Here is a 14,868-nt window from a genome sequence, read left to right on the forward strand (position 1 = left end):
AACGTATACAATTGTTGGTCTCATGGTTTTTAAAAGGAATTACTTGGAGATTTATAAGTATGAATCTTGGGGAGGTTTCAATTGATGAGGAGGTAGATGTCATTATCTTTCCAGTGTTCCAAGATCAAGTCCACTCACAAAAGGTTGTAGCTACTCAGGAGTAAAAATATCCGACAGAAGCTATGAAAGGAAAACTTGCAGTAGAGTTAATGTTATTTATTAGAATAGCAAGTCCACAAGTGGTTTTGTCGTAGAAGGCAGAAGGAGAAAAAGAGAAAGATGAATGATACCAACCAGTGGTGGTAAATAATATTGTGGCATTGGTTCTAGAATCCCAGTTTTTCTAGTCTCAAAAGGGTTGAAAGCCAAATGGCATTAAACATTAGGAATCCCCAATGTGTAGCCATTGGCTTGGAGCTTAATGATGAGAATGAAAATCCAGGAAACTAAAATGCTATAGGGAACACTTTGTAAGAAATTATTTCATCACAGGAGAAATCAACATTACAGAATGGGAGTCCTTGCAAAATGCAATCAACCAGATTGTAGTGGTTACAGAATGGGAATTGTTTTAAAATGCAGCCAAATAAACCATTATACCAGAGGGGAAATCCTAACAAGATAGAATCAAAGAAGATAAAGATAAAGTCAGAGATAGCTACAAGACAGACATATGTGCAAGAGTTCAATCTGGACATTATAAATTCACAGGAAGATCTGGTGGGAAGGTTCCTTTTGCCCCCTTAAGATGCTCCAAATTCCAAGTGCCCCTACATCAACAACACACACAAGTCAAAAGATTGAAACCAAGTCAAAACATTGAAATTTAACCCAATCTGGAGTGTGGCACTGTGCTCCTGGCTATGGCGCTACGCTTTTGGAAGTGTGGCGCTACGCGTAGGACTCAACACACTTTCGAAACTCCCATGTTTGAAGATCTAATATGGCATTGCAAGGATACTCCAGCAGGCAAGATCCATTCTTGGATTTGCATCCTGAAGTTTCAATTCTCAGGAGAGATGGGAGATAATATTTGAGATGGCATGGACACAAAAGAATAAAACTACACAATACCATCTTGGGCAACTTAAAGCTAAGATAGCGAAGCTAAGGACACGACTATTGGAGCCACTAAAGGATTCTAGTGGTGTTAGTGATGGTTTTGAAATCACAAAATATGGTCATGGTCATGTTGCTCTGATAGGATTCCCAAGGTTGATACCACTCCTTGGAGGCAGAGTCAAGCTGATTCCGAGGCTGAGTAAATAATTAAGGCATGTTGAGTCCCTTCCTATTGGAAACCAAATTTATCTTTCACCTTAATTACATATACAACTGACCGTGCCAGCTTTCTGAGGGGGATACATCGTCTTGGGAGAACAAAAACCAGTGGTCATTGGAGGAGCTGAGTCATCCTGAGAAAACCAAGTTGTCTATAGTCATCTTGTTGAAGTAGCTTTTAGTGTGGGGAAATCAACACTTCTTACTTTACTCACTGGAACTCTCTTAGAAGCAACATCATATGAGTTCACAACACTTACTTGTATTCCTGGTGTCATGCACTAAAATGATCCTAAGATACAACTTCTTGATCTTCTTGGAATCAATGAAGGCACTTTTGAAGGCAAGGGTTGTGGTTGACAGGTTTCCGTTATCATGTTTTTGCGTTGCCTCAGGCACACAAGGAGCTTGTTGAGAAGGTTACGAATGGAATGTGGCTCTTTTTGTATGACTTCAACCTTCGTCTGATGTATGGAATATACAAGGCTGCAGGTAAAGGTGGATATGAACTTGAACCTAATGCATTCAAGACTTCGAAGAAGCCTTTTCCAACAAAGGTACACTTCCGTATTCAAAAGGAATGCTTGCCATTGCCACAGGAAAAATTCAAAGTTGTGATTAAAGAGAATTACTATGGGAAAAACAAGTTGAAGTTTCAATTGAATGCATAACACGTTATGTTGTCCCAGTTGTTTCCACAAGTACCTTCTCAGAATTCTCGTGGTCCATGAGATAATAGGCCTAGGAAACCTATTCGTGATAATGTTAGGGAAGAAAGACGTGTACCATTTGTTGATTAGGTTTCCCAAGTTCCATTATATCGACCTAACATAGTATTGTCTCAACGTGTACCATTGCTTGATTCTTATGCTTTGCAAGCATCAGATCTGTATGCTTCTCCGTATCAGAGGTATGCCCTGCCTCATGCTGATCCATTACTTGTGAGGAATGGGTTGTTATCTGATATTGATTATCATGGCGTAGATCTAGGGCTTGAATATTTACACCATCAGAGAATAAGAGAATGAGTTTTAGAGCAGAATTATCTTTATGAGATCAATAGGCCTTATGTGCCAAGAGAGGTTGACTACACTGATGCTGCCCTTCGTAGAGCTGACTTCACATCTCCTCCTAGATGTTCATATCCTTCACTCATAGGGTCATCTTCAGTGCTAGGTGATTGCAGTCGGAAAGTCTTCAGATCAAGTGTTATTGGTTCTCTAAAAGTGAGGGTGATCGACAAATTTTAACAAGGGAATTGGAAGCAGTGGGCTTACGCTTAAGCAAGAGGACTCCCGTTTTGTCCTAGCCTCTAGTACAATAATAACTACAACATCTCTTGCAGTGCAGGATCAACAAAAGTTTGTCTTTGCAACCAAGGCTGCTCCTTCCAAGACTTCTTCAGGTGATGCCTCCAAAAAAAGCAAAAGATATTTCCAAAGTGTCATCAATTTTCGGGTATGATAGTGATGGAGAATCATAACTAGATGTGGCATTATTCGAATCTTTCTAGGAATCGATGGCAAGTATTCTAGCTATGAAATCATTGAAAGAGAGGTGGCAGTATTCAAAACATTCAACGAACAAATGGAAAATATTTCAGGAATCCAAGGCATCTACAGAGCGCAGGTGGAGGATGACTTGATCAGCATCCCAGATTATCCCTAATTTCCAGTGATGTTCCAAAACAAACTTAGGCAGGGAATTCGACTTGTGGCAGCAAATCAATTGTTCTGTTTTGTTGTGATTTAATTCCTTAGTTATAAGTTAGATTTATTTTATTTGACCGCATATATATATATATATATATATATATATATATATATATATATATATATATATATATATATATATATATATATATATATATCTATATTTAGGTGCTTGTTTGTTTTTCCTATTTTAACTATTTTGATTCCTATGATTAGGAATTCATAATTAATATGTAATAGGGTATATATAGGATTATTTTTAAAATATAGAGGTTCGATTTTGGCAACAGAGAGGCTGCTTGGCACTATGTAAAGTTTTCTTGAATATCATTTTAATAAAGCAGTTTTTGCCCTTTGGACCTGGGATCCATCATGGTGTTTATTGTTCAGTATGTTTTTCCTATCATTCACTTACATATTTTGTTTTCTCTACCTTGTTACAACATTATCTAAGAGATGTGTTAGGAATCCATTCCCTATGATGCTCCTTTCATGATGATTTTGCTGTTAGATGTAATGGTTGCCTTTGCAGAATTCATCCTTTGCTAGATGCTCTGTTGAGCAACCTCGTGTTTCTCTTTCGTCTAATGCTGCTACTGTAGATCCATCCCCTATTTGATGCCTACAGGGCAGCGGGCTTTCTCCCCTATTCTTCTCACATTTGCAATCTTCTATCTGGCTAAACATGGCACTTACTTTGCCCCAAGTTTGTCGGCAGAAACTGGCATCGAATCCATAGCCCAATTGTCTTCTCTTTTATTGTTTCGACCCAAAACCTTTCAAATAAGTCCCTCCACTCCATAGCTAGCCTAAGAATCAGTTATCATATCCACATTTTGTTGGCAAAGGGAGAGCCCTCTCTGGTCTAGTAGGGCTAGATGCTAGATCGAAAGCTTGGTCTGAGGTTACCTCGGAATTGCCTCTTCTCAGACTTGAGGTACGTTCTGAGTGCTAACATTTTAGTGCCGCTACTGGGGACGAGGTGACAGAACTTCTCTAGGAAAGATAATTTAAGTTACAGATCTGATTGCTAATGGTGAATAGTAGTCAGACATATATGAAGGCTGAAATCATCTACCTAATGACTCCAATGTTCAAGATATTGAGCTTCGACTTCACTGCCAAATATCTAGATTTCAGAACGTTGATGGTAATCATAGATGACAGGGTATGTGGAAAATACGTTATCTAGTGAAATGTTATTGATTCTAAGGCATGAGTTAGCAAAATTTCATATTGATCAGAGTTTTTCAACATCATTGTTTCTTAGCTTGAAATCCAGCCGATTCACACCTGAAAGTAAATATTGTTTTCTTGGCTTAGTTGTTGAAATATTAGAAAATGAAATTGAATTATTGGATGTTCGAATTGAATCATATGATTTCCAATATCCTAAATAGTTCTTCGAAACCCTCCCTCCTCCCAAAAAACAAAAGTTAAGGTTGCCCTTGGATGGTTGGATTGAAGGATGTTATGATTTACAGCAAGGTTGTGACAATATCCATCCGAGAGCATATGTTAATGAGTTGGTGCAGCAGATAGAATCTAGATTTTGTGATCCTATAGCAGGATATATGGAATATGTTTTTAAGTTGAAAGAAAAACCATATTTTCTTTTACAGAGCCAGAGGTACTATGGGTATATATTGCTGGTAGAATTCCAAATTATGTTCCGTTTCAAACACCATCAAACAACCGTATCATTGTCACAATAGCTTGATTGGTTGGTTTGGCATTACAATATCACTTGATATATTGACTTTATTGCAAAGTAGGGTAGGTTTGTGTATAAATAAATTACCCAAGGCATCATTTCATTTTCCGGTATTTGTCTATGTATAGGTTGCAGTATGTGTATGTTTTATGGATTGGTATAAGTTGTTCAGGTTTGTAGTTGTTTGACCGTATTGCCCAATTGATGAGGCACTAATATACACGTTCTTAGAGATCTGCGGTTCTTGTCACCTCCAAGGAGCTTCCATCCCCAATGGCACCACTGTTAGAGTCAGTCCTTTGGCCTTCCTTCAGTGATGAAAATGGGCTTCTTACTATGTTCGGTTTTGTTAGATTTTTTGCACATGATATTCAAAAAAAAAAAAAAAAAAAAAACATGTTATAAGCATGTCCATCAAGAGTAGCTTGGAAAAAGCTTTCCAACAGTATATCACACTCCCAAAACCGAATCCCAAATCAAAAGTTATGACCAAATGAACGATTGACTCAAAGATCTCCCCGTGCAGCTGTTTATGTGTTTAATGATCTTGATCGAGCTAGGAGATGTCAGTGGCTGGATTGTGATAGAGAAGAAGAGAACATAGAATTTGAGGCCTATTTCCGTGCTACTAATCATCATCTCAACATATGGTGAATTCGTTTCTCTGATTTGATTGAAAGAAATGTCCATGAATCTGTGCAGAGGGCACTATGCATTACTGACAGTGATATTGCTGGTGAAAGGTATACAGTTGCTGGTCTCATGGTTTTTAAAAGGAATTACTTGGAGATTTATAAGCATGAATCTTGGGGAGGTTGCAATTAATGAGGAGGTAGATGTCATTATCTTTCCAGTGTTCCAAGATCAAGTCCACTCACAAAAGGTTGTAGCTACTCAGGAGCAAAAATATCTGACAGAAGCTATGAAAGGCAAACTTGCAGTAGATTTAATGTTATTTATCAGAATAGAAAGTCCACAAGTGATTTTGTCGTAGAAGGTAGAAGGAGAAAAAGAGCAAGAAAAATGATACCAACAAGTGGTGGTAAATATTATTGTGAAATTGGTTCAAGAATCCCAGTTTTTTTAGTCTCAGAAGGGTTGAAAACCAAATGGCATTAAACATTAGGAATCCCCGAAGTGCAACCATTGGCTTGGAGCTTAATGATGAGAATGAAAATCCAGGAAACTACAATACTATAGACAACACTTTTGTAAAAGAATATTTCATCACAGGAGAAATCAACATTGCAGAATGGGAGTCCTTGCAAAATACAATCAACTAGTTTGCGATGGTTACAGAATGGGAATTGTTTTAAAATGCGGCCAAATAAACCATTATACCAGAGGGGAAATCCTAACAAGATAGAATCAAAGAAGTGAAATATAAAGTCGGAGATAGCTACAGGACAGACATATGTTCAAGAGTTCCATTTGGACATAATAAATTCATAGCAGGAAGATCTGGTGGGAAGGTTCCTTTTGCCCCCTCGATATGCTCCAAATTCCAAGTGCCCTGCATCAACAACACACACAAGTCAAAATATTGAAACCAAGTCAAAAAATTGAAAGTTAACCCAATCTGGAGTGTGGAGCTGCGTTCCTCGCTATGGCGTTGTGCTTTTGGAAGTGTGGCGCTGCGTGTAGCCCTTTGGCGCTACGTGTAGGACTCAGCACACTTTCAAAACTCCCATGTTTGAAGATCAAATATGCCATTGCAAGGATACTCCAGTAGACAAGATCCCTTCTTGGATTTTCATCCCGAAGTTTCAATTCTCACGACAGATGGGAGATAGAATTTGAGATGGCATGGACAGAAAAGAATAAAACTACAGAATACCATCTCGGGCAGCTTAAAGCTAAGATAGCGAAGCTGAGGACACAACTATTGGAGCCACTGAAGGGTTCTAGTGGTGCTAGTGATTGTTTTGAAATCACAAAATATGGTCATGGTTGTGTTTCTCTGATAGGATTCCCAAGGCTAATACCACTCCTTGGAGGTGGAGTCAAGCTGACTCCGAGGCCGAGTAAATAATTAAGGCAGGTTGAGTCCCTTCCTATTGGTAGGAGAATTTATCTTCCACCTTAACTACAAATACAACTAATCGTGCCAGGTTTCTGAGGGCGATACATCTTCTTGGGAGAAAAAAAACCAGTGGTCATTGGAGGAGCTGAGTCATCCTGAGAAAACGAAGTTATCTACAGTCATGTTGCTGAAGCAACTTTCAGTGTGGAGAAATCAATACTTCTTACTTTACTCACTGGAACTCTCTCAGAAGCAGCATCATATGAGCTCACAACACTTGTATTCCTGGTGTCATACGCTAAAATGATGCTATGATACAACTTATTGATCTTCCTGGAATCAATGAAGGTGCTTTTAAAGGCAAGGGAATTTTGAAGGCAAGGGTCGTGGCTGACATGTTTCTGTTATCGTGTTTTTGGGTTGCCTCAGGCACACAAGGAGCTTGTTGAGAAGGTTACGATGGGAATGCGACTCTTTTTGTCTGACTTCAACCTTCGTCTGATGTATGGAATATACAAGGCTGCAGGTAAAGGTGGATATGAACTTGAACATGATGCATTCAAGACTTCGAAGAAGCCTTTTCCAGCCTAGGTACGCTTCCGTATTCAGAAGGAATGCTTGCCATTGCCAGAGGAAAAATTCAAGGCTGCGATTAAAGATAATTACTATGGGAAAAACAAGTTCAAGTTTCAACTGAATGTAGAACAGGTTAAAAAGTTGTCCCAGTTGCTTCAACCGACACCTTTTCAGAACTCTCGTGGTCCTCAAACTCTTGTGGTCCATGAGACAGTAGGCCTGGGAAACCTGTTCGTGATAATGTTAGGGAAGCAAGACGTGTACCATTTGTTGATCAGGTTCCCCAAGTTCCATTATATCGACCTGACACAGTATTGCCTCAGCGTGCACCATTGCTTGATGCTTATGCTTTGCAAGCATCAGATCCATATGCTTCTGCGTATCAGAGGTAGGCCCTGCCTCCTGCTGATCCATTTCCTATGAGGAATGGGTTGTTATCTAATATTGATTATCATGGGGTAGATCCAGGGCTTGAATATTTACACCGTCAGAGAATAAGAGAACGTGTTTTAGAGCAGAATTATCTCAATGAGATCAATAGGCCTTATGTGCCAAGAGAGGCTGACTACGCTGATGCTACCCTTTGTAGAACTGACTTCACATCTCCTCCTAGACATTCATATCCTCCACTCTTAGGGTAGTCTTCACTGCTAGGTGATTGCGGTCGCAAAGTGTTCAGATCAAGTTTGGATTTGCAACCAAGGCTGCTCCTTCCAAGACTTCTTCAGGTGCTGCCTCCAAAAAAAGCAAAAGATATTTCCAAAGTGTCATCAGTTTTCGGGTATGATAGTGATGGAGAATCATAACTAGATGTGGCATTATTCGAATATTTCTAGGAATTGATGGCAAGTATTTTAGCTATGAAATCAACAACATTGAGTTTTTGAAGGAGAGGTGGCAGTATTCAAAACATTCAACGAACAAATGGCAAATATTTCAGGAATCCAAGGCATCTACAGAGCGCAGGTGGAGGATGATTTGATCAGCATCCCAGATTATCCCTGATTTCCAGCAATGTTCCAAAACAAACTTAGGTAGGCAATTCGACTTGTGGTAGCAAATCAATTGTTCTGTTTTGTTGTGATTTAATTCCTTAGTTATAAGTTAGATTTATTTTATTTGACCGCATAAAAATATATTTAGGTGTTTGTTTGTTTTTTCTATTTTAATTATTTTGATTCCTATGTTTAGGAATTCATAATTAATATGTAATAGGGTATATATAGGATTATTTTTAAAAGGTAGAGGTTTGATTTTGGTAGCAGAGAGGCTTCTTGGCACTATGTAAAGTTTTCCTGAATATGATTTTAATAAAGCAGTTTTTTCCCTTTAGACCTGGGATCCATCACGGTGTTTATTGTTCAGTATGATTTTCCTGTCATTCACTTAGATATTTTACTTTCTCTACCTTGTTACAACATTATCTAAGAGATGTATTAGGAATCCATTCCCTATGATGCTCCTTTCATGATGATTTTGCTGATAGAAGTAATGGTTGTCTTCGCAGAATTCATCCTTTTCTAGATGCTTTATTGAGAAACCTTGTGTTTCTCTTTCATTTAACGCTGCTACTGTAGATCCATCCCATGTTTGATGCCCACAGGGCAATAGGCTTTCTCCCCTATTCCTCTCACATTTGCAATCTCCTATCTGGCTAAACATGGCACTTACTTTGCCCCAAGTTTGCTGAGAGAAACTGGCATTGACTCCATGCCCAATTGTCTTCTCTTTTGCCGTTTCGACCCAAAACCTTTCAAATAAATCCCCGCACTCCATAGCTAGCCTAAGAATCAGTTATCATAGCCAAATTTTGTTGGCAAAGAGAGAGCCCTCTCTGGTCTGGCAGGGCTAGATGCCAGATCAAAAGCTTGGTTTGGGGTTACCTCGGAAATTCCTCTTCTTAGCCTTGAGGTACGTTTTGAGTGCTAACATAACCCAACAAAGAAGGAAAATTAAGAGTGGTTGGATAAGAAGATTCACGAGTTTGCGACACAGGAAAACAGAACTCCGCAAGTATCTGAGAAAAAGTGGTTGGATCACTACATGTATATGGAAATCCACGAGATTTTCTTTGCATACTTTCCTTCTGAATTGTATGAGTGGATCGTGAGGTTAGCCGATAGCCAGGGAAGTTGTAGGCTCGACCAACTGATAGTGTGGACCCCGGAATTAGTGTGCAAACTAGAAGCCCCAGAAGATAAGATAGCACAAGATGTGGACCACTAGCTCGACCGAATAATAGGAGGATTTATCACTGAGTTTGGGGTGGACACAACCATCAATTACAGTGAGGCAGAGTGACGTTTTCTCAAGGGACGACAAGGTAAGTATATTAAATATTTGAATACCTGTATTAAGATGTTTTTATGTGAAAAGTAGGTTATGTGAATAAGTTAATGTTTGGGACTACGTGGAGCAGAAGAATCTATAGAAGCGGAAGCAGTGAAGAATTAGAAAACAGTCCCCTGATTTCACCCTCACGGGAGAGTAAGGACGAGCTCACGAAAGTTTCTCTGAGAAGTGCGGTCAGCTTGATAAGGCATCGGATGCCGCAATTACCACCCACACCGCTAGCCACTTCACCTCCTTCACCTCCATCTCCACCCACTCCACCTCCACCACCTCCATAGTTTATTATGGTGAGCGCGATCAAACTACCAATATTTAGAGGAGTAGGGAATGAGGATCTGGACCAATTCTTGTTCATGGTAAGAGCAGTATGGGAAGCACAAGGTGTCACAAATGACAATACTAAGAGGGCTACGAGGTGAGCGCGTTGCAGGATAGCGCATTAATGTGGTACATCAAGCACTCCAACGAACACCCAAACGCAGGGATAGCAAAGATCCAGAATGCGTTAAATAGATAATTTAGCAGGCCAAAATCAGAGACACACTCAATCATTAGGTTTAAAGAGATCGTGATGCTTTTGGGCGAGACCCCCTGGGATCTGCAATAAAGGCTGAAAAGTAAAATTCACGAGGCCAATATGACGCTAATAGATGCACAACATCGCACATGGTTTGTAGCATCTCTGACTCCACACTTGAGGATGACGTTGTCATAGCAAAAAATTTCTACCCAGGCCGAAGCATTGGAGATGGAAATGAGATTACATGAGACCTCGATACAGGACCTTGGGTTGGGAGTTTAGCAAATCCACGCACAACTATAGAATTTGTGTTTGGAAATGCAAAGCTTGAAGCAGGATACGACACCGCAGCCAGAGGCACGCGAGGAAGTATGGTGCATAAAGTGCAAAGGACAGGGTCATGACAAGGATTACTGCCCAGTATTCACAAACTACTTAGAATGAGGAGGGAAAATGCCATTAAGACCGGAGGCATAGGCAGGGATGAGCGTGGGACCCACTTTATGCTACATGATTTGTTAGATAGGAGGGAAACACATGACGGACAATTGTCATTTGTTGCAGAAATATACACAGACACCCCAGCAATTGTTTTGTAATTTCTATAGGTCGGTAGGCCACGAAGAGCGCACTTGCTGCAGTTACGAGCTAGTTATGGATCGGACCCCGGCCTATAGAATGCAGAACAAAATGCAAGCCCTCGACCTGGATGTGGGGATGGCGTGCACCGTATTTCAGGGGCGAGGTCGAGGACGAGGTGGAATGGGACCAGGAAGGGGCTGCGGACAGTTAATTTGTTACAATTGCGGAGGACCAGGGCACTATGCCCGCGACTGTACCAACCCGACAAGGATATCCTATACGTATTGTGCTCAGTTTGATAATGAAACAATAGAATGTCCTACATTGATCACAAAGATGTGCGAAAAATGGGTATTCCAGCCTCCCCTGACTCAGAATATACAAATGATGAGGTCTGAGCTGTGCGAAGAGGACCCGAATGTGAACATGATGCTCAGAAGTGGTGCGACCACGGGAGAGGATAAAGGAAAGCATGTTAATGGACACAAAAATCAACAAACTGGAAAACAAAATCGTGCAAGCATGTCGTGTCGATAAACTAAGAATGACAGGATAAGATATGGGCAACCATATTACTGCATTAGAAGATTTTCGCTGAGAATTTGTGGCTCTGATACCATGGCTACGAGCGCACCTTACGAGACAAAGTAACTAGGGGAATGCACCACATAAGGGAGAACGTGTGGCGCTGACTGTCATGAGGGTAATTGAGGAGTGCCCACAGACTAGGATGGAAGGAGAGTTGAAGCCTTGCACAGGTGGTGCGACCACCTGACTATCCATAGGAACCACAGTCTCAGCATTCCAACCAGTTGAAAGAGAGTGCAGCACTATAAAAGAGTCTGTATGGGAGCTGTGCGATAAGGAGGTTGTGCATAGGATAAATATGTCATAGGGGTCACCCCCACGCATAGGGAGCTACGCTGCCATGTGGGTAGGCTGGGAAGTGACCATTGGTGTCAATGTTTATTATAAGATGTCCAATTTAAGGCAAAGAGGAGCAGGCAGTGGGCAATTAAGACACAAATTAAGCGCTATATTTGGGACGATTTGCCGCCAAGAAGGCATTAATGACTCAGAAGTGGGGGGAATTTTCAAATTCAAATTCAAAAGATGCTATAAAATCCCCAGGGCTAGCCACGAGGCAACACTTGGTTGTGTGAGAATTGAGCAGTTACAAAGCAGTGAATGCCGTGTAATCTTACCACCCTAGACTATAGACACGATGACTACAACCAGAACAAGAGTACGATTCACCGAAGATACCACAGAGCCCCATATCGCCCATGAGGAGCCTGGAGAGGCGATAGTTGCACCAGAAGTTCCAAGATCACCACGAACGCCACGACTGAAGAAATATAATCAGGCTATGCACCAGTTTGTGTATCCCCAAGAATCCCACGGTGTGGCAAATTGTCAATGAAAGAAAAGGGAAAAGTCATCAATGTTGAATCAGATGAAGAGGAGGAAGACTTCTAAGCTCTAATCGTTCAAATTGAGGTGCAAGATGATGTGTAGAGGATGTCTCACCAATGCCTTCCACAACAAAGTTACCTACATACGTCCCCCCATGGAAAGGGAAGGCCACACAGAGTGTGCTCCAAACCCTGCTCCTCCCCAACGGTATAAGGTTTGATGGTCCACTTTTGGGATGAATACCTACCATGAAGTTAAAGGATTGGGACCTCGCGAACAGTGAGAAGTTCCCACACCTGGCCATGGAAAGCTTAATGAAGTAGAAATGGTTGCGCAGTGTGGAGAAGGCTAGGTTACACCATCTGTGATGGATACCCCGCTACCATTGCGCACCCATCACCATTTTCGTCATCAGGCAGTTGTCCTACCTACTACATGATGGGTATCTCTAGCTGGAAGAGCCTATTCCCATCATGACCCACCTAATTCACAGACTTTCTCGACTGCCCTTCAAAGGGCACGACCCCACGTCCATAGCAGGAGAAAATAGCGACTTGGCCCTCGCAGAAGCCATGAAGGCCAAGTATAAACTAGAGAAGAGAAAGCAGGGGTACGCAATAGCAAGCATTACGGACAAAGGAATGTGCATAGCCACCAAGCTGCTATCCAGAAAACTGATGAGGAAATGTCGCACCGAGGAAGTACCGGTGTCTGTGATTGCACTGGCAGAACAATGCGCGGAGGGGGTACAGTTCAACTAGGCGCAGTTCCTCTGCGAGGAGTTTTTGACAAACTGAAAGGGGGCCCAGGAGCAAGGTAAGACCTTCCACTACACATGGTTGCTCTTATCCATATTGTTGGTTGCAGGGGAACTGCCGGAGGACAACTAGTTTGCCAGTGTTGAGGATAATCTGCCTGAAGCAGCGAGGTACACCTCGCTCTGGGCTACAAAAGACGTGAAGAGGATTCACGAGACAAAGGTATTCTGGGTGTTCAAGGAGGTGAGAATCCAACTGTGGATAAATCAAAGGCTGCACCTGTCTCCCATAGTTTACAACAGCTTGTAGAACTCGACAGAGTTCAAGGCAGATATGCATAACCTATATATCTGGGTGTGTAAGGATCCACTGCAGAATTGGGTGGAGCTTCCGATCATCGCAATGGATGATGTGATATTTGCAGTAATGGAGTCATGGCCTCCGAAGTGGCACACCTCATACTTGGCAGAAATGGAGAAGGCCACAACACAGCAAAGAAAGAAGGCGATGCGCAGCTGGCTGAAAAGAGGCGCCAAGAACAAGAACCAGTCACACAGCAGAAGACGGCTGATGCAACAGCAGTGGCACAAATGACAGAAACCACAATAGCGATGACAGAAGAGCCCAAGGAGGGCCAAGAGATGTCCACAGGGCAGTAGACCAGGGAAGTAGATAAGACAGAAGAGCACGCAGACCCCGATTCAACATCGACCCAACTCAAGCGACCATGGGTCCCTGAGCAAACAACTCCCATGAAGAAGGTAAAGGCGACAAAGATGTCCATTGACCGAGTGTGCTCATAGAAGGGGATATGTTTGACATCAATGAAATGGTTCATGAGGTCACAAAGGACGCGCTCCAGGAAATGAGGATGGAGCAGAAAACTATGTTGGGGGCACTCAGCGTGCAGCTACAAGGCTTACAGGTACAACCCCCCCAAATAGGTACAATGGATCTGTACGTCACAGCAAGAACTGCAGAAGCCGAATAGACGCTGCGCGCCTGTAGGGACAACCCTTTCATGTTGCCAAAAGGCTCTCTTCCAGTAGCAAGCGAGGTTGACCAACAGCAATAAGCAGCATGAAAGGGGTCGGCTTAAACCTAGGAACCCTACTAAATGAAACTCTGTACCAGTTACAGGATGGGGTCATCGCAGAGCTCTGCGCTAGGGAGGGCCACACGATCCAGGTCTTGAACGAGCAAAAAATCAACATGGATCAACTCATCCTCCAGTGTGATGAGTTGGCTGCGTAGGCTTGCAGATCGGAGCAGGCGGTAGAGGATGCGTGTAGGAGCTTCCCAGAGTTGGCCATGCCGGCAGAGCTACCAGCAGCAGAGCGGGTCCATAGATTGGCAGCCAAAATCCGAGAGTCTAGGGAGGAAATGACGAAGGTTCAATTGGAACTGAACTTGCAGATCGTCGAGCTATGGTTGAAGGTGTAGCCTTCCATGCCCCCAAAGTTCATAGAGTAGCGCGCCCGTGATATCCAAACAGGGTTGGATCAAATTGGCCAAGCAGTACAGGACTGCACCAGGATGTTGGATCAAGCACTAACCATGCTTACATCCCTGTAGGAATATGCAAACCTACAACACCTAGAGAGAAAGGCATGCGAGTTGTAGCAGGAGTACGACAGTGTCTAGGGGACTATGTAGACAGTTGCCCTTACTCAACGACTCACCAAACTACAGCAGGCAAGGGCATTGAAGGACAAATTAAACGTCACGCAACAAAAAGAAGCCCTGCTTAAAGCATGCATCCAACCATGGATCAATGAAGCTTTCACAATTACAGCTACCATTGAAAGAAAGCTGGCACAAATACAGGAACTCTATGTGGTTAGACAAGAATGTGATTGATCAGGTCATCATGCCCTAAGTGGAAAAAATGCTCAAATTTTGAATTACTCAGAATTGGTTGAAAATAGAACGAC

The 14,868-nt window shown here is 42.0% G+C and overlaps 2 pseudogenes; both read left to right on the forward strand.

Moving 5' to 3' along the window:
- The first annotated feature begins 1,038 nt into the window (after positions 1-1,038).
- Positions 1,039-2,531, forward strand: LOC149258351 (uncharacterized; annotated as a pseudogene).
- Positions 2,532-6,508: 3,977 nt separating this feature from the next.
- Positions 6,509-8,112, forward strand: LOC149258352 (uncharacterized; annotated as a pseudogene).
- Positions 8,113-14,868: the final 6,756 nt, after the last annotated feature.

This window comes from Pinus tabuliformis, chromosome 6 (assembly GCF_031772625.1).
Source record: "Pinus tabuliformis cultivar Carrire ecotype Pingquan chromosome 6, CPIR1, whole genome shotgun sequence".
Classification (NCBI taxonomy): Eukaryota; Viridiplantae; Streptophyta; class Pinopsida; order Pinales; family Pinaceae; genus Pinus; species Pinus tabuliformis.